Here is a 27191-nt window from a genome sequence, read left to right as displayed (position 1 = left end):
TGTCCATGAAATTCTCCAGGCAAGAATACTGGAGTGGATTGATATTTTAAGGTGGGAGCAATTGTCTCTTGAGACATTCTAATCCTAATTAGAAAAGGAAGTCTGAGAACTTAGAGTTTTTAAGAAAAATAAAATCAAGAAATTTGTTTTTCTTAATCTACATTCAACCTTGCTGTAATTTTGCCATGGGCAAAATCAACATATGTTAATACATCAAAAGTATTATTCTGGCCCAAGGATTAGAGATACAGGAAAATGCTCTCATCTGGTTAGTAAAATCTTCTTAGAGAATGTAAATTTTGGTCTTGTTTGCTTGCATGGAGAAGATAATTTCTGGACTTGTTGTAAAGAGGTAAAATGTATTTAGATTTTTGAGAGTGTTATATTGATCTAAAGTACGGATAATGTGGCGCTGTGAGTCATAGAGGGGGCTTACCAGGTGACACTTGCGGTAAAGAACCTGCCTGCCAATGCAGGAGATGTAAGAGATGTGGGTTCAATTCCTGGGTTGGGAAGATCTCCTGCAGGAGGACATGGCAACCCTCCCCAGTATTACTGCCTGGAGAATCCCTATGGACAGAAGAGCCTGGCAGTCCACAGGGTCACAAAGTGTTGGACAGGACTGAAGCAACTTAGAGGGCTTCCCTGGTGGTTCAGACAGTAAAGAAGCTGCCTGCAATGCAGAAGACTCAGGTTTGATCCCTGGCTTGAGAAGATCCCCTGGAGAAAGGAATGGCAACCTACTCCAGTATCCTTGCCTGGAGAATTCCATGGACAGAGAAGCCTGGCGGGCTACAGTCCATGGGGTCGCAAAAAGTTGGACACAACTGAGCGACTGCAAGGAGATCCAACCAGTCCATCCTAAAAAAAATCCGTCCTTAATGTTCACTGGAAGGACTGATGTTGAAGCTGAAACGCCAATACTTTGGCTACCTGATGCGAAAAGCTGCTCATTTGAAAAGACCCTGATGCTGGGAAAGACTGAGGGCAGGAGGAGAAGGAGACGACAGAGGATGAGATGGTTGGGTGGCATCACTGACTCAACGGACATGAGTTTGAGTAAACTCTGGCAATTGGTGATGGACAGGGAGGCCTGGGGTGCTCTAGTTCATGGGGTCGCAAAGAATTGGACACAACTGAACGACTGAACTGAACTGAGGACTAAGCATAGCACAGAAGCAACCACATGCACTTAGGTCATAGAACTTTTTAAGTTAAGTCTTAAACCATGTTTAATAAGAACATAAAGAACTTTTAAAGTTTTAAAGAAGTACTATATGTGAAATCAGATACCAATATAATAATTGACTAAATTGAAAAATATTTATTTGGCCCTCTGGCTTTTAATACTTCACTAAATAGTAACAGAAATAAATCATGTCCCTGAGTATGAATGATAATGCCTCTCATTTCAAGCAAATGCATTAATTTCCTTTTGAGCTATGTTCACCTAAGTTGAAAGACTTAAATTTTTTTAATGCTTTTAGCTATGTTATTTCCCATGTGGTAACTTAGATTGTGTTTCTGGGTTACATTTAGAATGGTAAGCCTTAAAGGTCACTGCAATAAAAAATAATATTTATTAATGCATAATTCAGCAAAAAATATTGAGCTATTTTATAATTATCAAAGACCACTGGTGAATTAATTAATAAACTGAAATCTGAAAACTGCCTAACCAACCATAAGCTCATTTTGCTTAGTTTTTAAGTTTTTTATTGTGGTCTTACAGAATAAAACCTAGACAGCATATTAAAAAGCAGAGACATTCCTTAGACAAAATGGTTCTCTATCCAAAGCTATGGTTTTTCCAGTAGTCATGTATGGATGTGAGAGTTGGACTATAAAGAAAGCTGCTGCTGCTGCTGCTAAGTCACTTCAGTCGTGTCGGACTCTGTGCGACCCCAGAGACAGCAGCCCACCAGGCTCCCCTGTCCCTGGGATTCTCCAGGCAAGAACAAATTGATGCTTTTGAACTGTGGTGTTGGAGAAGACTCTTGAGAGTCCCTTGGACTACAAGAAGATCCAACTAGTCCATCCTAAAGGAAATCAGTCCTGAATACACATCGGAAGGACTGATGCTGAAGCTGAAACTCTTAATACTTTGGCCACCTGATGCAAAGAACTGACTCATTAGAAAAGACCCTGATGCTGGGAAAGATTGAAGGCAGGAGGAGAAGGGGACAACAGAGGATGAGATGGTTGGATGGCATTACTGACTCGATGGACATGAGTTTGAGTAAATTCTGGGAGTTGGTGATGGACAGGGAGTCCTGGCATGCTGCAGTCCATGCGGTCACAAAGAGTCGGACATGACTGAGCAAGTGAACTGACTGAATTGAATCTCTCTACCTAGAAAAAAATAACACATGAAATGAAGCAAAATATAAAGTATGGGAATACAATTATGTAAAGTTTAAAAATAAAATAAAATTAAAAAAAAAAAGTATGGGAATTCAATTCTTTTTTAGTTTCTTTTGACATTTACCCATCAGTTTTTTTTGTTTTAGAAAGAATTTAAGGAACATCTAATTAACGTTTCATGTGCTAGGGTTAAATATATACTTACCACTCCATTTCTAATGACTTCACAATGAACGAATATTCTAATATTATTAAATTAATCAACTGTTGTGTCTTTTTTTTTGAATATTTGTAATTGAGTTTTTTTAATTTAAATTTATTTATTTTAATTAGAGGCTAATTACTTTACAATATTGTATTGGTTTTGCCATACATCAACATGAATCCGCCACGGGTGTACACGTGTTCCCAATCCTGAACCCCCCTCCCACTTCCCTCCCCATACCATCCCTCTGGGTCATCCCAGTGCCCCAGCCCCAAGCTTCCTATATCCTGTATCCTGAACCTGGACTGGCAATTCGTTTCTTATATGATATTATACATGTTTCAGTGCCATTCTCCCAAATCATTCCCCCCCCCGCCCCACAGAGTCCAGAAGACTGTTCAATACATCTGTGTCTCTTTTGCTGTCTCGCATACAGGGTTATTGTTACCATCTTTCTAAATTCCATATATATGTGTTAGTATACTGTATTGGTGTTTTTCTTTCTGGCTTACTTCACTCTGTATAATCAGCTCCAGTTTCATCCACCTCATTAGAACTGATTCAAATATATTCTTTTTAATGACTGAGTAATACTCCATTGTATGTATGTACCACAGCTTTCTTATCCATTCATCTGCTGAAGGACATCTAGGTTACTTCCATGTCCTGGCTATTATAAACAATTGTGTCTTAAAAAGGCTGTTTGTATTTTTCTATTAGTTCAAGAAGAAAGCATTTAAAAATACTTTAAGATAAATCACCATTTTCTTTTTAAATCTGAAGTCTCTTTTACACCCAGATGTAGCTCTCAAAAATGCCTTGAGGAAAGTGTATTCAGTATTGCTATCCAAATAGCATTCAAAACTTGAAATTAATGTTTCTATGCAATTTCAGTTGTATACGTTTATTTTAGTAAATCTGCCTTTCCCTTTTCTGAGAATGTTTCTTCTTTCAGTGTGTCATTTTAGCAATCCTGATTGAAAAAAAAAAACCCACAAAATTATAATGTTATGTTCACTTTTTAAAAAATCTCATATATGAATTTATTTTTAGTTGTGGTTAAACTGAATCTAGCTTATCCCCTAAGGATGATGATTCATGTATAGTCCTCTGAAGATTATGAGCTCGAAAGACAGATGCAGGGCCCCTTGCCTTCCTTCACTGATGCAAGCCCTTCTTCTAAACTTTGGCGCCTCTGTGCTTCTATCGGACATTTCTACCTGCTGTACCTCTAAAGGCTTGGTCTGAAATACTTGCCAAGTTTACACAGTGTTTCTCTTCACTGATACTCTCATCTTCACTTTTAGGGACAGCAACAATAAAAAGTAATCTCCTTTTCCTTAATAACTCCTTTCACTATAATAACTACATTGTCTGATTTTAATGTAGCTACCATAGTAATTTCTTTTAGTTAATATTTGCATGATATATGTATTTTTGTTCAGTCTTTCTACTTTCAAAATATCTGTCTTCATTTTAGAAGGGTGTCTTAGAAATGACATAAGCCATGTATTTTTTCAATATATAACTGAATCTTACCAAAACAGTTTGATTCATCTACATTTAAGCTTAATACTAACACATTTGGATTTACTTCTACTCACTTTTGTGCTTTTTCTTTGTTCCTTTTATATGTGTCTCATTTCTCTTTTGCCCTGTTTCTAATTAAACTCTTAATGTCTTTTTGTCTGTGCTCTTTGAAATGCCTTATACCGTATCCAATCTTTGAAATTTTAACAATGCATTTATTTTAGTAAGATTTAAATTTAATCAAAGTCTTTACCCTTTCTCTAAAAAATAAAAATCATTTAATTCCAGTCACTTTCCTTTACTATTTTTGTTGTTGCTTTTTAATATTTTAATTGTATCCTATTTTAACTGCCCCAGCCATGCATGTTATTACTTTTGGTATATCCAGCAGTTTTTCTTGTGTTTACCTTCCATTTTACTTTTTTCACCATTTTTCTAGTGTGTTATATTTTGGGGGTATATGTTTTCTTGAAATAAATAGTAAACATCTCTGGTTTTGTTGACCTAAAAATATATTTATGTTACCCTTGATATTGAGTGATTATTATACGTTTTTTTCTAATACAAGAAGAAATTATATTTTAAATTCATTTATTTATTCATGCCAGCTGCCCCTTTCACTCCTCAGTGAGATGTAGTCTCTGAAAGCTTCCATCTTCAGGTGGTGGTCTAAGTTTCAATCCCTACAATAACTTTTCTTTCCTTCCCAAATATGGTCTTTGAAACTTAAGGCCTCAGCTTTGAAATATCCACAGTATATCCTGGTTTCATGCTATCTTACAATTCTAGTTTCAGCTCACGTTTCATTTTTGGCCTCTGTGGATTGTCTATGCATCTTCTGAGCACAATTTTGCGTTTTAAAAGTGCTTATTGTTTCTCATCCAAATTTCTAGGTCATTACAGTAGGACAATTTTTCTATCGATGAATGTCATATTGTGTGATTCAATATTTTTTTCAATGTCCACCCTCTTCTCATTTCCTACTGAAATGAGTTTTCATTTCATTTCATTTCATTTCAACCCTACTGAACTTGGGTTTCGTAAGCATCATAATGACCACTCCTTACACACATCCTCAATTCCTTTGCTCTCTTTCCTCTCCATCACACTGGAATGGCAACACTGCAGACCTAGTTACACAAATCCCATCTGCTTCACGAGCATTCTATTGTGCTCACTGGGCATGCTTTAAATTTATGACAGCAAACTGTAAGGATTTCACCAGGGCTGAGCAATTTTCCTAAATTTCCATAGTCAGTTTACTGTTTGATTCTCCTGGAAGACACATCCACACGTCCACACTTTTCTCTCAAGTCATCAATCCACTTAGAGCCAATGACCTTGCCTCCTCTTTCACTAAATAAAAAGATGGCAAAAAAGAATGACCCCATCCCTGCCAGCACCATATGTTCTGATGCCCCTGCATCCCCTTCCTTCCATTACAGTGGCACAGGGACCCGTGTGTGCTGTCTAGTAACAAACCTTTCACTTCCTCACTGGTGCCACCCCTCTCACATATTCAGACCTCCTCCTGTAATCATTTGCTCGCTCCCACAGCATCCATGCCCCCTTCTCCCTCTCCCAACAGCGTATAAACTAGCTGTAATAGTTCTCTGCTTAAAGTCACTATGGCCACTCCCTAGCACAGCAGAGGCAGAGAGTCAGTTCAGATATGAACATACCCCACAGTGCCTGGCCTCACGCGTCTCAGGAGAAACAAGTCTAAAAATCTTAAAGAATATCTGGTTATCTTCTTTTTATTTTCTAGATACAGAATTGAGTAATCTTTTCAACAGAGCTAGGCCACTTGGATATCCAACATATAAAAACAATTTTTATTTTAATTTTTAAAAAATTTAGGTGTTTTTATCAGAATATACTTGATTTATAATATTGAATTAGTTTCTAGTGTATAGCAAACCACAAGTCTGTTCTCTATGTCTGTGAGTCTGTTTGTATTTTGCAGATAAGTTCATTTGTGTTATTTTTTAAAATTCTACATATAATGATATCATATGGCATTTGTCTTTCTCATTCTGAATTCCTTTGCTAAGTATGATAATCTCTGGGTCCATCCATGAAGCTGCAGATGGCATTATTTCACTGTTTTTTATGGCTGAGGAATATTCCATTGTGTGTGTACATGTGTATACACAGCTTCCTTATTCATTTATCAATGGACATTTAGATTGTTTCCATGTTTGGGCTGTTGTAAAAAGTGCTGCAGTGAACATTAGTGCGTGTATCTTTTTGAATTATATTTTTGTCCAGATACACGCCCAGGAGGGGGATTTCTGCTCATATGGCAGCTCTACTGTTAGTTTTTTGAAGAATCTCAATACCTTTCTCCATAGAGGCTGTACCGATTTGCATTCCTACCAACAGTAGGATGGATGAAGGTTCCCTTTTCTCCACACCCTCTCCAGCATTTGTTATTTGTAGGCTTTAAAAGAAATTTTTATTAGAGTATAGTTGATTTACAATGTTGTGTTAGTTTCAGATGTACAACAAAGTGAATCAGTTATACATATACATATACCCACTCTTCTTTATATTCTTTTCTGATACAGACCATTACAGGGTATTGAGTAGAGTTCCCTGTACTATGCCGCAGGCTCTTATTAGTCACCTATTTTATATACTGTGGTGTGTATATGTCAGTCCCAATCTCCCATCACATCCCTCCCCTTATCCCCTGGTAACCATAAATGTGTTTTCTACATCTGGGACTCTACTATTTTGTAAGTAAGTTCATTTGTAGACTTTGTAATGATGGCCATTCTGACTGGTGTGGGCTGGTGCCCTTCATTTTTACAGGCATATTAGGGTTAGTATGTTCATTTTGAGAACAAAAACAATCCCTGCTAGCAATTTGATAGAATTGCATTCAATTTGTATATTAATTTTGGGAGAATTGACACCTTGGTAATATTGAGTACTCTAATTCAGTGAATGCATATTATTTCTCCATCTGTTTAGATCTTGTTTAACTTATTTTAGCAGCATTTTACTGTTTTCAGTGTAAAAGTGTATTGTTTTCAGTTGCACTTATTTTTTAAAGTTTATCCTCAAATTCTTTTTGATGCTATTATGAATGGAATTGTTTTCTTAATTTTATTTTTAGATTTTTCATTACTAGAAAATAGAAAAATAAGTATGTTTTGTGTTGATCATGTATCCTACAACTTCCTAGTAGTTGGTTCTTTTTTTTTTTTTTTTTCTTTAATTTCTTGGGAATTCTACCAGTAGGATCATGTAATGTACAAATAATGTCTTTCTTCTCTCTTTCCAACCTATGTCCTTAATTTCATTTTCTTTCCTTTTCTTTTTTCCTCCCTCCTCCTCTCCCTCCCTGCTTCCCTCCTTGCCTGCCTCTCTTCTTTTCTTTTAGTCACACTGCTGGTGTTTGAATCCTAACTTTACCATATACTAAGGGAGTCTGGGAAACATCTCTTAGAATCTCCACTTTTTTCCATATATAAATGGGATTAATTAATATTAGCTGCTACCTTATAGCGTTCTTATGCAAATAAAATGGTTAAACATTTATAACATGTTAGAACAATTCATGACATTCTGTATATTCTCAATAAATATTACTTTTTATTATCTATGGTCAGTAAGAATCACCTTTCTGATTTCTTTTAAATATGCTTGGCCCCAGCTCTTAAATTCTTCATGATAACCATCCCCACCACTTCTCTGATATTAAGCTTCAGGCTTCAGCCAGTGCCAAAGTTTATTTGAAACTAAACCTTTTCTGTTACACCTCTTATATCAATAGTTCACTATCAGAGAAAGGCAATATAAACTGGCAGTCAAATATTTCTAGTGTATACTAATATGAAAAATCCTTGTATTTTATGAATAAAATATACAAAGAAACCCTGAGAGGAAAAAAAAAACAAACATGGAGTTTGCCTAGAACATTCAATAGACTTTGCCTCTTAGCCATAGCAATAAAAATAACATGAAAAACACAAGTGCACTGGATCAAATATAGGAAATAGACATTACATCATGGCATGATGTTAATAAATGGTTGCATATGCTCGCTTGGGACCAGCCATTTTAATTAAGAAAAGAATTCTGAAGCTATATCAAAATTTTGCCTTGACTTTTTTTCCTATTTTTGCTTAATTTCATTTATATTCATATCATCTAATTACAGTACATTATGTTTTATAAGTAATACAAGAATACAGCACACTTTGCAGCTTTGAAAAATTATTAAACAGGTTATTTTTATGTCTCAGCAATGTCACAATGGGTTTTAATTGTGTATGCACAGTTGTTTTCTAAAAATTAAACATTAATATCCATGAAGTGAAATAATGATTTTCAAGTTTATAGGATAGCTTTGGCTCATAGTCTTGTTTTGAAGGAGAATAATTTGTTATCTGAGAAATACTACTAATTTTGTAACATTTCACTCACTTGAGACACTGATGAAATATACTGATAAACACTATATGCTCAATCCTACTGTGGAGTTTTACAAAGTTTGTTAGAAATTAAAACAAATTTCCTGAACAAAAAGATAGTATCATTAAAAAAATAAAGAAAGAATAGGTTTTCTTGGTGGGATTTCTAGAAACAATGAAATGGTAGATGAGATTGTATTGAATGGCCATCTATGCTGCTACATCATGTGGCTAGTATATGACTTGACTATAAATAATACTTTACAAAGTTAGTAACTGAATCTACATTCTTGCTGTGACTCAGAATACAAATTCAAACATAATTATTGAAGCTGACTAATAGAACTAATGATCATATAGCAAAGTAACCTCAGCTAACGTAAACGAGTATACATAGTTACCAAACAAATACGGTTGCTAAAGCATATTGACCATGCCAAAGCCTTTGACTGTGTGGATCACAATAAACTGTGGAAAATTCTGAAAGAGATGGGAATACCAGACCACCTCACTGGCCTCTTGAGAAATCTGTATGCAGGTCAGGAAGCAACAGTTAGACCTGGACATGGAACAACAGACTGGTTCCAAACAGGAAAAGGAGTACGTCAAGGCTGTATATTGTCACCCTGCTTATTTAACTTCTATGCAGAGTACATCATGAGAAACGCTGGGCTGAAAGAAGCACAAGCTGGAATCAAGATTGCCGGGAGAAATATCAATAACCTCAGATATGCAGATGACACCACCCTTATGGCAGAAAGTGAAGAGGAACTAAAAAGCCTCTGATGAAGGTGAAAGAGGAGAGTGAAAAAGTTGGCTTAAAAAAAAAAAAAAAAGTTGGCTTAAAGCTCAACATTCAGAAAATGAAGATCATGGCATCCGGTCCCATCACTTCATGGGAAGTAGATGGGGAAACAATGGAAACAGTGTCAGACTTTATTTTTATGGGCTCCAAAATCACTGCAGATGGTGACTGCAGCCATGAAATTAAAAGACGCTTACTCCTTGGAAGGAAAGTTATGACCAACCTAGATAGCATATTGAAAAGCAGAGACATTACTTTGCCAACAAAGGTCCGTCTAGTCAAGGCTTTGGTTTTTCCTGTGATCATGTATGGATGTGAGAGTTGGACTGTGAAGAAGGCTGAGCACCGAGGAATTGATGTTTTTGAACTGTGGTGTTGGAGAAGACTCTTGAGAGTCCCTTGGACTGCAAGGAGATCCAACCAGTCCATTCTGAAGGAGATCAGTCCTTGGTGTTCTTTGGAAGGAATGATGCTAAAGCTGAAACTCCAGTACTTTGGCCACCTCATGCGAAGAGTTGACTCATTGGAAAAGACTCTGATGCTGGGAGGGATTGGGGGCAGGAGGAGAAGGGGACGACAGAGGATGAGATGGCTGGATGGCATCACTGACTCGATGGACGTGAGTCTGAGTGAACTCCGGGAGTTGGTGATGGACAGGGAGGCCTGGCATGCTTCGATTCATGGGGTCGCAAAGAGTCGGACACAACTGAGTGACTGAACTGAACTGAATTGAAAGCAATGTAGGTTATGTATTTACCATTCCTCCTGTTTATATAAAAGGGGAAAATTTGCAGTCAGTAAAGAATCCGCTTGCAATGCAGGAGAGCCAGGTTCAATCCCTGGGTCAGGAAGATCCCCTGGAGAAGGAAATGGAAACCCACTCCAGTATCCCTGCCTGGAAAATCCCATGGACAGAGGAGCCTGGCAGGCTGCAGTCCATGGGGTCGCAAAAGTTGGACACGACTTAGCGACTAAACCACCACCTCTCAGGGTAGGGGGGCGGGGGAGAAGTAAAAGGAATCCATTTAGCTCCCCCCTACCTCCTTATTCATTTCTCTTCAAGAGAGAAAGAATGATTTATCTGTTTGAGAAATTTAAGAGAAGGTGCTAAGTGTGCTCAGCTAAGCCCAACCACAGTCCTCTCTCAGCTGCCTGTTGGCGGATGTGACTAACTCCCCTCAGGTCTGTTGGATATGCAAACTGCAGAGCAGCACAGTCTGCCAACCATATCTAAGAGTCCTTTATGGACCATATCTAGGCTTCCTAAACAAGCGTGGGGCCCCTTGTGGCTGATACTGGCCTGGCCTGATAGGTACAGCATGGACATAAGAAGGTATAGCTCCTGGACTAAAATTGCTGATAATGATTATGATAATTTTAGCAGAAGCCACGCCTTCTGATTCTTCTAATTTCTGTATTATTGCATGTATGATTTTTTTGTCTTGAGTATATTCAAATTGTGTCTAACTTCTGATGCTTCTTGCATACACACAAATGGAACCAGGCCAACCCTCAGTGTTCAGGCATAAATCCACAATGTACAAGTGCTCTGGGAGCACGTATAAATGTATACATAAATACACTTAAAAGATACCAGGTGCTGAGAAAATGTGAGACATTTATGTCATTGATACTTTGTTTTATAAAATTACTAAGGCCATTTTTCATTCAAAGTATCTGCTTAAAATTTGCTATTTTTGAGCTTGTATCTCAAGAGGATGCACTGGCAAAAAGCACCCACCTGGCCCGTGTGAGGTTGTTGAGACTTTGCCACTTGGACTCCCAGCCAGGTTGCATGGAATCACTTCTTTCACTTGGACTCTCATTCCAGGGCCCTAATTTTCTGGCTCAGTTCAGGTTCAAAGATATGTCAGACAACAATATCTGGCAATTCCAGAACAGGAAAGGCCCCAAACCAAACTGAATTGAGAAGTCTCACAGCATTTCAATGCCAGGACTTGCTGGAAAGGGAACAAGACCAAAAAAAAAAAACCAGCAAAGCCAAGAATCAGGAATGTATCCTTTACACCTGAGGACAGCTTGGGCCCTCCTCCCCTCCCTGCAACCTAGCAAGAATAATTAATTCAGAAAGAAAAAGGACTGGATATGGATGCACATAAAACTATTCCAGTGATATGTTAAGGAAAATCATGTTTTTTAAATAAATGGATTGCATGAAATAGTTAAGAGAGCCTGAGCTAAGATGTATTGAAATTCCCAGTGTACTTCATTTTAAGGCTAAAGTCTTGTACATTTCGTTTACATAATTCCTAGACTATATGTTTCCTCATAGACATCTCTGGATGCCTTTGGATTGAAACACTATCTGGCTACATGAGGCTAAGTAGTGCCATGTGAAAAATAACCTGCTGAACCTTCCTCTAGCACAGAAGACAGAGACAGAGCTGCCTACAACCCTGACTCAGTGACCGCACGGTCAGATATTGGGGAGGAAGGCAAGAAGCAAACTCCAGCCCTCCCCCGGCTGGGTGAGACGGTTGAAGTCTGGTGGGGTATGTCCCTTCCTTCACTTCCGTCTCTATTATTTTTGCTTACTGGATGCAGAGTCTATCTGTCCACCTTTGCAGCAGTAGGAAACAAACTGCACCGACACATGCCACACACACAATGGGCTTAAGGAACACACCATGCATGGATAGAGTCTTTTCTTATAAACTTGCTCCAGTACAAAGTATGTACCATGTTAAAATATCCCTTACAGTGTCTGGTAGCAAGTGAGTAAATGAGGGTGTACAAGACCTGCTCGTGAATGTTGGTGGCCCACCGGTTTCAGAGACACAGGCAGTACCTTAAGGAGGCTACTGGTTAGCAGGGTAGGAGAGAAAATGGATCACTACAAGAACATTCAGGAGACCCCACATTGCAAACTTTTCTAGGAGAAAATGGATCACTACCTGGAACATTCATTAGACCCCACATTGCAAACTTTTCTATTGTCCTTAAATCACACACCACCTATTAGGCTCATAGCTGTTATGAAAGTTTCCATGTTCCGTGAAGTTCCACACATGGACGCAACATAGGCGCGTCATCTCACGTGACCTTGTATCTTAACGCTTATGTCATTGCTTTTACACCTATCTCTCCTGCTCAAATAAATTTGAGAGCCAATTCCTCCTTGTTGGTACCTGCTACTTCTTCATCTTCCTCATGTGACTCATCTGATTGAGGTCTTCCAAAAAGTGAAAACATCATCCCACTTGTATGTAGTTCCATGAGAATAGGGATCTTTGTTTTGTTCACTGATGTAACCCAAGTACATGACTTGTTGTTCAGTCGCTCAGTGGTGTCTGACTCTTTGTGACCCCATGGACTGTGAAACACCAGGCTTCACTGTCCTTCACCTTCTCCTGGAGCTTGCTCAAACTCATGTCCATCACGTCAGTGATGCCATCCAACCATCTCATCCTCTGTCATCCCCTTATCCTGACTTCAGTCTTTCCCAGCATCAGAGGAAAGATTGACTTTTCTAATGATTTACTATAGATGTTTAATAAATATTTGTTAACTTGTATTGACTCATTCACTGCATGTATTTTTTATTCTCATGACTATCTTTTTTCAATATGAAATTTCTGCAATGAAGTTTTAATCTGTCTATCCCTACCTAGTTCATTCTCTGGTTTCCACTCTGGCCATATCTAATACATTACCACATGGTGAGTCCCATTCAAACTGAGGTTCACTGATTCATGTTTGTTCTGTTAAACATGCTGGCCCAGATGGCTCTAACTGCTGTATCTAAAGAGACCCAGCATAATACTTTTTCACAAATATTTTTCAATAACAATATAGTTCTTAAAACAAGATGAACTTTTATAACTGAGGCAATCTTACCATTCATCTAGTTCAAAATCTTTTTGTAAATGAAGAACTCAGGTTTAGAGAGCCTATACCGTAGCCCATCAGGCTCCTTTGTTCATGGGATTATCCCAGCAAGAATACAGGAGTGGGCTGTCATTTCCTTCTCCAGGGAGTTTTCCTGACCCAGGGATCAAACTCTCATCTCCTGTAGTTCCTGTGTTGGCACGTGGACTCTTTACTGCTGAGCCACCTGGGAAGCTCTTAAAATTTACTGAATGTCTTATCACTACTAGTTCCTACCCAATAAATAATTGTTGCATATTGATTCTAGAAATAGAGAAGCACCTCATCTTTTCATATTCTGTAAATTCCAAAACATTTACGAAAACTTATACTAATATGATGTTGTTGTTCAGTCGCTAAGTCACATGCAACTCTCTGTGACCCCATGGACTGCAGCACACCAGACTTCCCTGTCCACATATCCCAGAGTTTGCTCAACTCATATCCATTGAGTTGGGGATACCATCTAACCATCTCATGCTCCGTCACCCCCTTCTCTTCCTACCCTCAGTCTTTCCCAGCATCTGAGTCTTTTCCAAAAAGTCGGCTCATTGCATCAGATGGCCAAAGAATTGGAGCTGCAGTGTGAGTCCTTCCAATGAATGTGCAGAGTTGATTTCCTTAGGGATTGACTGGTTTGATTTCCTTAAGGATTGACTTATTTGATTTCCTTGCTGTCCAAGGAACTCTCAGGTGTCTTCTCCAGCACCACAGCTCAAAAGCATCAATTCTTCAGCACTCAACCTTCATTATGATCCAACTCTCGTATCCATATATGACTACTGGAAAAACTCTAGCTTTGATTAGATGGACTTTGTTGGCAAAGTGATGTCTCTGCTTTTTCATACACCATCTAGGTGTGTCATAGCTTTTCTTCCAAGGAGCAAGCATCTTTTAATTTCATGGCTGCAGTCACCATCTGTAGGAACTTTGGAGCCCAAGAAAATAAAATCTGTCACTGTTTCCATTGTTTCCCCATCTATTTGCCATGAAGTGATGGGACTGGATGCCATGATCTTCGGTTTTGGAATGCTGAGTTTTAAGCCAACTTTTTCACTCTCCTCCTTCACCCTCATCAACAGGCTTTTTAGTTCTTCTTTGCTTTCTGCCATTAGAGTGGTATCATCTGCATATCTGAGATTGTTGGTATTTTTCCCAGAAATTTTGACTCCAGCTTGTGCTTCATCAGAAATGTTGGACTGGAAGAAGCACAAGCTGGATTCAAGATTGCTGGGAGAAATATCAATAACCTCAGATATGCAGATGACACCACCCTTATGGCCGAAAGTGAAGAGGAACTAAAAAGCCTCTTGATGAAAGTGAAAGAGGAGAGTGAAACAGTTGGCTTAAAGCTCAACATTCAGAAAACGAAGATCATGGCATCCGGTCCCATCACTTCATGGGAAATAGATGGGGAAACAGTGGAAACAGTGTCAGACTTTATTTTTGGGGGCTCCAAAATCACTGCAGATGGTGACTGCAGCCAAAAGCCCAGAGACAAATCCACGCACATATGGACACCTTATCTTTGACAAAGGAGGCAAGAATATACAATGGATTAAAGACAATCTCTTTAACAAGTGGTGCTGGGAAATCTGGTCAACCACTTGTAAAAGAATGAAACGAACACTTTCTAACACCACACACAAAAATAAACTCAAAATGGATTAAAGATCTAAATGTAAAACCAGAAACTATAAAACTCCTAGAGGAGAACACAGGCAAAACACTCTCTGACATACATCACAGCAGGATCCTCTATGACCCACCTCCCAGAATATTGGAAATAAAAGCAAAAATAAACAAATGGGACCTAATTAAACTTAAAAACTTCTGCACATCAAAGGAAACTATTAGCATGGTGAAAAGACAGCCTTCAGAATGGGAGAACATAATAGCAAATGAAGCAACTGACAAACAACTAATCTCAAAAATATACAAGCAACTCCTACAGCTCAATTCCAGAAAAATAAACGACCCAATCAAAAAATGGGCCAAAGAACTAAATAGACATTTCTCCAAAGAAGACATACAGATGGCTAACAAACACATGAAAAGATGCTCAACATCACTCATTATCAGAGAAATGCAAATCAAAACCACCATGAGGTACCATTTCATGCCAGTCAGAATGGCTGCGATCCAAAAGTCTACAAGCAATAAATGCTGGAGAGGGTGTGGAGAAAAGGGAATCCTCTTACACTGTTGGTGGGAATGCAAACTAGTACAGCCAGTATGGAGAACAGTGTGGAGATTCCTTAAAAAACTGGAAATAGAACTGCCTTATGATCCAGCAATCCCACTGCTGGGCATACACACTGAGGAAACCAGAAGGGAAAGAGACATGTGTACCCCAATGTTCATCGCAGCACTGTTTATAATAGCCAGGACATGGAAGCAACCTAGATGTCCATCAGCAGATGAATGGATAAGAAAGCAGTGGTACATATACACAATGGAGTATTACTCAGCCATTAAAAAGAATACATTTGAATCAGTTCTAATGAGGTGGATGAAACTGGAGCCTATTATACAGAGTGAAGTAAGCCAGAAAGAAAAACACCAATACAGTATACTAAAGCATATATATGGAATTTACAAAGATGGTAACAATAACCCTGTGTACGAGACAGCAAAAGAGACACTGATGTATAGAACAGTCTTATGGACTCTGTGGGAGAGGGAGAGGGTGGGAAGATTTGGGAGAATGGCATTGAAACATGTATAATATCATGTATGAAATGAGTTGCCAGACCAGGTTCGATGCACGATACTGGATGCTTGGGGCTAGTGCACTGGGATGACCTAGAGGGATGCTATGGGGAGGCAGGAGGGAGGAGGGTTCAGGATGGGGAACACATGTATACCTGTGGCGGATTCATTTTGATATTTGGCAAAACTAATACAATTTTGTAAAGTTTAAAAATAAAATAAAATTTAAAAATAAATAAATAAAAGATGCTTACTCCTTGCAAGGAAAGTTATGACCAACCTAGATAGCGTATTCAAAAGCAGAGACATTACTTTGCCAACAAAGCTTCGTCTAGTCAAGGCTATGGTTTTTCCTGTGGTCATGTGTGGATGTGAGAGTTGGACAGTGAAGAAAGCTGAGTGCCGAAGAATTGATGCTTTTGAACTGTGGTGTTGGAGAAGACTCTTGAGAGTCCCTTGGACTGCAGGGAGATCCAACCAGTCCATTCTGAAGGAGATCAGCCCTGGGATTTCTTTGGAAGAAATGATGCTAAAGCTGAAACTCCAGTACTTTGGCCACCTCATGGGAAGAGTTGACTCATTGGAAAAGACTCTGATGCTGGGAGGGATTGGGGGCAGGAGGAGAAGGGGATGACAGAGGATGAGATGGCTGGATGGCATCACTGACTCTATGGACATGAGTCTGGGTGAACTCCGGGAGTTGGTGATGGACAGGGAGGCCTGGCGTGCTGCGATTCATGGGGTCGCAAAGAGTCAGACACGACTGAGCGACTGAACTGAACTGAACTGTGCTTCATCCAGCCCAGCATTTCACATGATGACTGTATATAGAAGTTAAATAAGCAAGATGACAATAGACAGCCTTGAAGTACTTCTTTCCCAATTTGGAACCAGTCCATTGTTCTATATCCAGTTCTAACTGTTGCTTGTTTACATGCATACAGATTTCTCAGGAGGCAGGTAAAGAGGTCTGGTATTTCTGTCTCTATAAGAACTTTCCACAGTTTGTTGTGATCCACACATTCAAAGACTTTAACTTAGTCGATGAAGCAGTAGTAGATGTTTTTCTGGGAATCATTTACACTCTCTGTGATCCAACAGATGCTGGCAATTTGATCTCTGGTTCCTCTGCCTTTTCGAAATCCAGTTTGCACAAGTTCTTGGTTCACATACTGCTGAAGCTTAGCTTGAAATCAATATGAGATGTCTATATAATTTATTATAGGAATGTTCCAAGAAATGAGAAATTTGTATTATCTGCCTGTTATGTGTTATAAGGACTTCCCTAGTGGCTCAGATGGTAGTGTTTGTCTACAATGCGGGAGACCCGGGTTTGAGCCTTGGGTTGGGAAGATCCCCTGGAGAAGAAAATGGCAATCCACTCCAGTACTATTGCCTGGAAAATCCCATGGACAGAAGAGCCTGGTAGTCTACAGTCTATGGGGTTGCAAAGAGTCAGACACAACTGAGAGGCTTCATTTTCACTTTCATGTGTTATAAGAATATAGTAGTTGAGTAAAGGAAAATTCAGCACAAAAACTCTCAACTCTTGGCATTCTAGCTCTGGCTTCCATGGGATTTAGGTTGTTTCTCTTCCACTGGGACACAAATGGTTATTAAATTTCTGCAATTAAGTGCAACATGAGGATTTAAATGGACTCAAATGTTCAAAATTGTAGATTAATTTTTTAGCTTAGTAAGAATTTGGATCAATTAAACAGCAGCACATTTAGCTAGCAGCAGGAATAAGTGAAAAAAGTTGAAGACAATTACATATATATTTAAAAATAGTATCTGTGAACTAAATTTTATGTCACATTCTTAAAGAATATAAAGATGAAGAAGTAAAACTCCCTGTTTCAGGAAATTTAGAATTTATTAGCACAGATAAAGAACACTCATAATGATAATAGAAAATTAAAAGATATTCCTTTTTCTAGTAGTCATGTACAGATTTGAGAGATGGACCATAAAGAAGGCTGAGCACCAAAGAACTGATACTTTCAATTTGTGCTTCAGAAGATTCTTGAGAATCCCTTGGACTGCAAGGAGGTCAAACCAGTCAATCCTAAAGTAAATCAACTCTGAATATTCATTGGAAGGACTGATGCTGAAGTTTCAATTCTCTGGCCAACTCATGTGAAGAGCCAATTCATTTGGAAAGACCCAAATGCTGGGAAAGATTGAAGGCAAAAAGAGAAGCGGGTGGCAGAGGGTGGCAGAAGGTAAGATGCTTAGATAGCATCACCAAATCAATGGACGTGAATCTGACCAAACTTCAGAGATAACGGAGGACGTAGGAACGTGGTGTGCTGCAGTTCATAGGGTCACAAAAAGTGGGACACTACTTCAGGGACTATACAACAACAACAACAAATACCTGGAGTGGGCCTGATTTTATGGTGAGCTAAGAATAAGTGTGGGGATATGGCAGGTCTGGATAGCACAGAAGCTAGAAGAGGAGAGTGAGGAGTGGAAACCTCGTTCCTCACAAGGGCACGTCCCAGAGGTTACTCACATCACTTCTGCTCACGTTCTATTGGTAAGAACTAAGTCATATGGTCACTACAATCACACTGGAAAATACAGTCTTTAGCTGGCAGCCTATGGGCTTGGCTAAAACCCAAGAAGTGGAATTTTAAGTTGAATTTTAGCTAATTTTTTCCCTCTATCTACTGAAATGTTTATATAAATTTTTCTTTTAATATGTCTTTGCAATGAATTTTATTAACAGATATACTAGTTTTAGCAATTTTGCATACTGAAATAAACCCAGTGTGCTAACAACGTTACCTCTTATATACACTTCTGGATTTGGTTTGCTAATTATTTTAGAATTTTGCATCCATGCTGGTGTTTTTGATCAGTTAGAGATATACTTTGTACTTATTGATTGCTGCAGTAGACTTATTTTTAACCTCTGGACTACTTCTGTTTTGCTTTAATATTCACCAGATTGTCCACATCCCCCCTGTGGTTATTCACTTAGAAACTCGGCATGTATTGGAGGGGTGATAGTGCTTTCCTAAATATGATTTGGATTGATGAGCACGGAGATCTGATATAGAAAGCAATCTCACCAGAGCTCAGGGGACTACGTGGGATGCACCATAGTATCTGACAAATAAATAAATAAAGTTCTCAGTCCACAGAAGAATAGAAGAAAAATTAATGAAATTGCCCAGTTGGGACACTTGAGTTATCAGGGTTGGCAAATCCCGCAGACCAACTGCCTCTTTTACTTTCTTATAATTTTTGCCCATTGAGAAATAACCTTGCTTCCCATCACTCAGCAATGCATTAAATAGGTGTTGTTTTTTCTTCATCTTGTTCGAATATGTTCTACATAGTTTTCATATGTGCTATATCAGGAGGGAGTTTTTTTTATATTTATTCCACTCTAATGCCAAAAGAAGTTTTCCTTTCACTCTACTATGTTTTTCTACTGCTAAAACATATCTTAAAATGACTACTTGCATCTACATGTTTTGCCCACACTTTTCCAAAGTATCTTGTACTGGGTTTTTTTTTTTTTTTTGCATAATTTTCTCTTTTTTAATTTGAAATATAGTTGGTTTACAATGTTGTGTTAGTTTCATGTGTATAGCAAAGTGATTAATTTTATACACACACAGACATATTCAGATTCTTTTCCCTTGAAGGTCATTACAAAGTACTGAGTATAGTTCCTTGTGCTATCTAGTAGGTACTTGTTGAATATTAATCCCAGACTCCAGTTTATCCCTACCCACGTCTTTCTCTTTTGGTAACCATAAGTTTGTTTTTACGTCTGTGGATCTATTTCTGTTTTGTATATAAGTTCATTTGTATCATTGCTTTTTAGATTCCACATATAAATGATATCATATGATATTTACCTTTGTCTGACTTAACTGTACTCAGTATCTTTGGGCTCATCCATGTAGCTGCAAATGGCATCATTTCATTCTTTTTTATGCCAAGTACTATTCCATTATATGTTATTATTATACTGTTATACCATCCTACATCTTCTTTATCTATTCATTGGTTGATGGACACAGTTTTCTTCCATGTCTTGGCTATTGTAAACAGTGCTCCCGACCGCATGGACTGTAGCCCACCAGGCTCTTCTGTGCATGAAATTCTCCAGGCAAGAATACCAGAGTGGGTAGCCATTCCTTTTTCCAGGGGATCTTCCCAACCCAGGGATTGAACCCAGGTCTCCCTCATTGCAGGCGGATTCTTTACCGTCTGAACCACCAGGGAATCTTTTCAGTTTATTATTTTCTCTGGACCTGCACTGTTAAAATGCCCTTGTGTATACTCTCTCAGTTTCTTTTCTTCTCCCCATAATCAATTTCCCATAGAGTAAAGTGGATGACCCTTTGAAAAGTTAACTCACATTAAATCAACTGCCCTGCTTAAAGTTCTCCCAAGATTTTTGTTAGTCCTTACAATAAAATCCAACACTTTAGCTTAGTAAAGAAGGCCCTGCCAATCAGGAAGGCCATCTGGTACAAACTTATGTCCTGCCACATCTTCTTGGTCCACCTCAGCTATATTTGGATCTTCCATGCGAAACTTTTTACTACACAGAGCTTTTGACTTGCTGCTTTCTCCTTCCGTCTCTTCTCATTCTTTGAATGACTGGTTCCTTTTTATTATTCAAGTATCCACTAAATATCATCTCAAAGATCTTGATCCTGGCCATCTTAGTTTAGTAAACCTCTACAGTTAAAATCTATCATGCCACCCTTTTCACTTCATTCAAAGCGTTTATCAAACCTCTAATGCTCTTGTTTATGTGCATGTTTATTGAGTGTCTGCGCCCTGTAGAATACGTCTCTTCAGACCAAGACTACTAATGCCTTGCTCACCCATGAGCTCCAAGTGCATTGCGCTGGGCCTGGCAGCTCCTGTATCCAACGAATATTTACTGAGCAGGTGAGTAAGTTACAAAACAGTATTAAATGATTGTGAGTTGTTGGAACGAACAGCTTCATGTAATTAACATTTGTGATTGGCAGTATGGTCATAATTTTCATTGATTTATTCTGAGTTTATAGATAAACCTGTTTATTCATATTCAGCCAAGCAGTTTATAATATGATAATGGCTTCTAACAAATAACATATAGTAAATACTAAGAAACAACCTAAAGATCTATCCAGTTAGTGATTATTTAAATAATTTATAGAATATCTACAATGCTTAATATTTTGCTTCCTTTAAAATGTGAATGTAACTCTATAGCCATTGAATGAAAAGATGATCATTATTTGTTACAATATGAACACACAAGGCTTCCTAGGTGACACAGCGGTAAAGAATTCAGCTGCCTATGTAGGAGATACAGGAGACATGGGTTCTATCCCTGGGTCAGGACAACCCCCTGGCGTAGGAAATGGCAACCCACTCTATTATTCTTGCCTGGAAAGTCCCATGGACAGAGGAGTCTGGCACACTACAATCCATTGGGTCACAAAGAGTCAGACATGACTGAGTGTCCACACACAGGAATACATAAGACTGTGAAAGAGCATTTATAATATGATCTTATTTTTAGTAAACATGCGAGCACATAGAAGATAATCTGGAAAAATATATGCAAAATGCTAACAATAGTTAAAAATTTGGGTAGGGGGAATATAAGTAATTCTCACTGCTTTTTCTCCCTGCCTTTCTCATGTCAGAAGTGTTCTCAAACTAAATATATCCTAGATAAGTGTTGTTTTGTAATTAGAAAAATAGCTTGTTAGTTTTACTTTGAGAGAAAAAGATAATTTAGTTGTTCAGTGTTAACTTCTATCATTTTCAACAATTTTTTTCTCTGAATCTTTAGCAGATAAAAACCCCTATACATAATTTAAAAGGAAAATAAAATGAAAGAATTTCATAAAGAATTTAAAAATACCCAAGATTTCCCAGTTTTATTTTATTTGTTTATATTATATACTTATTCCACATTCCATTACTCCTTTTCCCCACAAACCCTAGTGTCTTTGTCACTTTTAAGTTAATAAGTTTGGGGTAAGAAAATAAAGCTTTCATTTACATTTTTTCATTAAGTATGAATGAACTATAGAGCCGGGTTTGTGTTTTCTGTGGTTATGAAATTTATATTCTTGGCAGCAGAGACCAAGGATCTAGAATGAAAAAAAAATGAGTGTGAAGGTTAGGTGTGGAAGCAGAAACACCTTCTAAGTGGAATTACCTCTTCCCTCCTTCCTTTCACTCTGCAGAAGTCATGACTGAAGGGGAACAACCAACACCCAAAAAGGCTAGCCTTCATCCATTTCATAAGGACCAGAGGGAATTTTGTTTGTATATGATGACCAGGGTACTAGGACTTTTATTCTTCACATCCCTTTACATCCTTCATGCTCACACATTTGCCCATGTATTTGGATAAGTAGGAAGTATTTCAGCAAAAATAGTCTTATAGCAATTCCAAATGTGGTTTTTTAATAAAAGCAAGTGTTGATTCTGGTTTTTCTTTGTTTTTATAATATCACAAATCAGACATTTTCTTAGTATGAGGAACATTGCATTCTAAGGGAAATTAAGGATTAAAATTAATACTTCAACAACATAATTGAGGCTCCATAGGTGAATTTCAAATTGATGTGGGAAATATTGCCATCAGTGTACAGCAAAGTGAGGGAGAATGTTAAATAGGACTCAGCCTAAGTTTCTGTTGTCCAAATGTTATTGCTTTTTAAACAGATGAAACTCACTCCTCCTGCATGTTATGGTTATTTGTCTCCTTATCAGAATTGTGTTTCCCTGATGTGACATACTTTCTGTGACAACATTGTCATTCCTGACTTTCAATGTAAAGTTGAAAAGGAAACTGTTTCTCTGTTTCTTTTTCTTCCTCCTGCCCTTTACAAGGTCCTCACAGTTGCCTGACTGAATTTCCTGCAGTTGTTAATTACCTCACAAGAGAAGCCTGTCCAACTTGGGATTAACAAATAGGGTACTTCCAACAACAAAGCAATTCTAAATACTGGATGGAAGGTAAATATATGTCTATTTATGATACTAGACAAGACAGAGGAATACCATCATTTCCCAATTCACACACAGGAGGTTTAGTTAGTGCATACACTGGGGAGCTGTTTCAAGGCATAGAAATGGTGGCCACTCATACCAGGACCACACATCGCTGATGGTTCAGTGGTGAAGAACCCGCCTGCCACTGCAGGAGACGCGAGTTCAATCCCTGGGTCGGGAAGATAGACATGGCAACCCACTCCAGTATTCTTGCCTGGGAAATCCCATGGACAGAGGAGCCTGGCAGGCTATAGTCCACGGGGTCATAAAAGAGTCAGCCACGACTTAGCAGCTGAACAACCACAAAACACTAGGATATTTGTGAACCAATCTAGAACACCTACTATAAGTGTAGCAAATTTAATGAAATGAGGAATACCACAGACTAGTAGTGACAAGGATCCTTGCAGTCTTTGGTGATGTGCACAGATCACTTTCCTCTTTGGGAAGAATTATACTGAAGAGTGATTTTATAAATTGCAATATGAAAGCAGAGGAGTGATGCTAAGCCTGCATACCTCTCAGACTTTGCATTCTTCCTCATTCTCTAGTGGGGCCACCAGGCCCCCACATTGACACTTGTTTTTCCTTTAGACTCCAGAAAAAAAAAAAATGTGATTTTGGTTGGGAAATAAAAAGAGTCTGTAGAGCCTACATCAATACCCTAGCAGCAAACGCCCTTCCTTTTCAGTCTGTCCCCGCTAACAGACCTTCTACTGTGTTCCAAAGAAAGACTTTCTCCGCCCCCTCCAGGATGAACCTGATTTCCTTTTCATTTATGGAGCCAGAGGCCTTTTGGTGCCATGCCTGGTGTCCAGTACTTCAGTTCCTCTTGGCGGTGTCCGACCCTGCTAGGGTGTTTGCCCATCCATTCCTGTGTCACATTGCTATTACCCAGGGACCTGCCTCAGCCATCCCTTAAACTTTCTGCCCACCTCCCATCTACCCAAGATTCTGAATGTAGTTACTCTTCTCTCCCAAGTACTTCTCAGGATGAAAACAGTTATCTGATGCTAGCCCTAAAAGTTGAGTGGTGTCATGGCTCTTATGGTTGTTGGTTGCATTCTCTAGATATGGTGTTATGTTTTTTAAGTAGACTTTTCTCCAAAGCAGTTGGGTGTTTCTTGTGGCAAGGGATGGGCAGGAGCATAGTAACAGATTTGAGGTCTTGGACTCTGTCAGTTAAAAGACATGAAACCTATCATGTGACCCTTGAGGTGGAAGATTGGCAAGAATGCAGCTGTTTTGGGAAACTAGTCATTAATAATCCTGGGATAAGTATTAGGCAGATTCTGAGGGCAGGAACAGATGTGTAGAAAAGAAGATATTCAAACCCCTGGAGAGTGGTTTGGCATTCCTCTTACCACAACCTTCATGGAGGGTCTGTCTATTGGCAGTTCTAAAAACAACTCATAAACGATATGAAAGAGTAGGAGCGGGAAATTCTAAAGTCATATAAAGTTTATGTTTTAAGTAAGTAAAAATGAGTAATAAATGAAACAATAAAATTCTAGTTAACAAGATAATTAAAGCCATTAAGTATCAAGCATTGAAGATTGAATGTTTTAAATACTAAGATAAAAAATTAATAAAATTTGCAATAAAGAAAATTGGATCCAATGGAATGCAAATTTAAAGAGATTAATATTAGAATGGCTATTGTCAAGAATAAGAAATATTATTCCCCCTGCACAGGGCTCTAACTTTTCCCTTTCCTGTCCTGCTTGTGATAGATATATGCTACATTTTCTCACTTTATTCTTTGAGTCTTTTAACTGCTTTTCACATATTTCATATCTTTCTTTTTGTGCTGGACTCTGTGGTGGTTTAGCACTAAGTCTTGTTCAACCATTATGACCCCATGAGTGGTAACACATTAGGTTCCTCAGTCCATAGGATTTTCCAGGTTAGAGTACTGGAGTGGGTTGCCATTTCCTTCTCCAAGGGATCTTCCCGACCCAGGGATTGAACCCAGGTCTCTTGCACTGCAGGCAGATTCTTTACCAACTGAGCTACCAGGGAAGTAAACTAGTAAATAAATTGGAAGTAAACTGAGCTGCTGAGCTACTAAGCTGGACTCAGAAAAAACCTTTTGATTTATATTTCATTAATTTTCTCTTCAGCTGAATCTAACATGCTGATAAACACATCATTTATAGTATATTGTGTTTTTATCTGAAGAAATTAATTTCATATCTGTTTAGTTATTTTTATAGTTTCCAGCTCCAGATATGTCTCATATTTCTTAATTAAATGTAGCACACAAATACAATCTCTGTGATCATTTCACACTAAAATCTTTGTAGATCTCTTTCTGCATTTTCTGTTTCTGTTGGCTCAGTTCAGTTCAGTCGCTCAGTCGTGTCTGACTCTTTGTGACCCCATGAACCACAGCACACCAGGTCTCCCTGTCCATCACCAACTCCTGCAGTTTAAGCAAACCTATGTCCATTGAGTCGGTGATGCCATCCAACCATCTCATCCTCTGTCGTCTCCTTCTCTTTCTGCCCTCAATCTTTCCCAGCATCAGGGTCTTTTCAAATGAGTCAGCTCTTTGCATCAGGTGGCCAAATTATTGGAGTGTCAGCTTCAACATCAGTCCTTCCAATGAAAACCCAGGACTGATTTCCTTTAGGAAGGACTGGTTGGATCTCCTTGCAGTCCAAGGGACTCTCAAGAGTCTTCTCCAACACCACAGTTCAAAAGCATCAATTCTTCTGCACTCAGCTTTCTTTATGTTCCAACTCTCACATCCATACATGACTAGTAGAAAAATGACTACTACTCTCTCACTCATGGTATTTCTGTTGCTTTTGTGCTTGGGTACTTTTCTTCCTCTGACCTATTTATTATCCTAGGAATATTATTTATTTTGATCCTCTCATGCATTTAACAGACATTTCTCTAGCACTTCCTTTGTGACAAATGATTCGTTCTCATTGTGTCTCCTGCATTGTCAGGCAGGTTCCTTACCACTAGTGCCACCAGGGCAGCCCTCCCTTCGCTCAGGTGGCTTACATTTCAGTGAGAGAAGAGCCAATAAACATGTGTGTCCTGCACGGTGAATGGGAGAACTGCTGCACAGAATACAGAGGAGAGTGGCAGGATGTGAGGGCAGAAAAGGAAAGGGAGCAGAAGTTTGAGAACCTGGAGGTCATTTCAAAGACTTTTTGCTTTTCTTCTGTGTGAGGTCAGAATCATGTACAATGTTTTGAGCATAGAAATTACATAATTTGCATATTAACAGGCTTACTCTGACTGTTAGAGTGAGAATAGTTCCTAGGGAGACAAAGATAGAAGCAGAGACACCACTGAGAGGATGATTTGATATTCCAACAGAGAAAGAGGGTAGAGTACTGAAAGGTTAATAGGATTTGCTAACAGACTGGATGTCACGAACCTCTGTCCACAGTTCTTCAGGCACTCTGTCTATCAGATGTAATCCTTTGAATCTATTTCTCACTTCCACTGTATAACTGTAAGGGATTTGATTTAGGTCATACCTGAATGGTCTAGTGGCTTTCCCTACTTTCTTCATTTTAAGTCTGAATTTTGAAATAAGGAGTTCATGATCTGAGCCACAGTCAGTTCCCAGTCTTGTTTCTGCTGATTGTGTAGAGCCTCGCAATCTTTGGCTGGAAAGAACATAATCAATCTGATTTCAGTATTGACCATCTGGTGATGTCCATGTGTAGAGTCTTCTCTTATGTTGGAAGAGGGTGTTTCCTATGACCAGTGTGTTTTCTTAGCAAAACTGTTAGCCTTTGTCCTGCTTCATTTTGTACACCATGGAAAAATTGCCTGTTCCTCCAGGTATCTCTTGACTTCCTACCTCTGCATTCCAGTTCCCTATAATGAAAAGGACATCTTTTCGGGGTGTAAGTTCTAGAAGGTCTCAGGTCTTCATAGAACTGTTCAAATTGGCATTAGTGGTTGGGACATAGACTTGGATTACTATGATATTGAATGATTTGCCTTGGAAATAAATAGAAATCATTTTGTCATTTTTGAGATTGTACCCAAGTACTGCATTTCAGACTCTTTTGTTGACTATGATGGGTACTCTATTTCTGCTAAGGGATTCTTGCCCACAGTAGTAGATATAATGATCATCTGAATTAAATTCACCTGTTCCAGTCCATTTTAGTTCACTGATTCCTAAAATGTTGATGTTCAGTCTTGCCATCTCCTGTTGGACGGCTCCCAATTTGCCTTGATTCATGGA

The 27191-nt window shown here is 38.6% G+C and overlaps 1 pseudogene; it reads left to right on the top strand.

Annotated features, from left to right (window-relative positions):
• LOC139183573 (histone-lysine N-methyltransferase SETMAR-like) overlaps nucleotides 1-27191 on the top strand; it is a 96488-nt pseudogene that overhangs the window by 45689 nt on the left and 23608 nt on the right.

The sequence above is a fragment of the Bos indicus genome, chromosome 6, assembly GCF_029378745.1.
Source record: "Bos indicus isolate NIAB-ARS_2022 breed Sahiwal x Tharparkar chromosome 6, NIAB-ARS_B.indTharparkar_mat_pri_1.0, whole genome shotgun sequence".
NCBI lineage: Eukaryota > Metazoa > Chordata > Mammalia > Artiodactyla > Bovidae > Bos > Bos indicus.
This window is presented reverse-complemented; position numbering and strand designations above follow the sequence as displayed.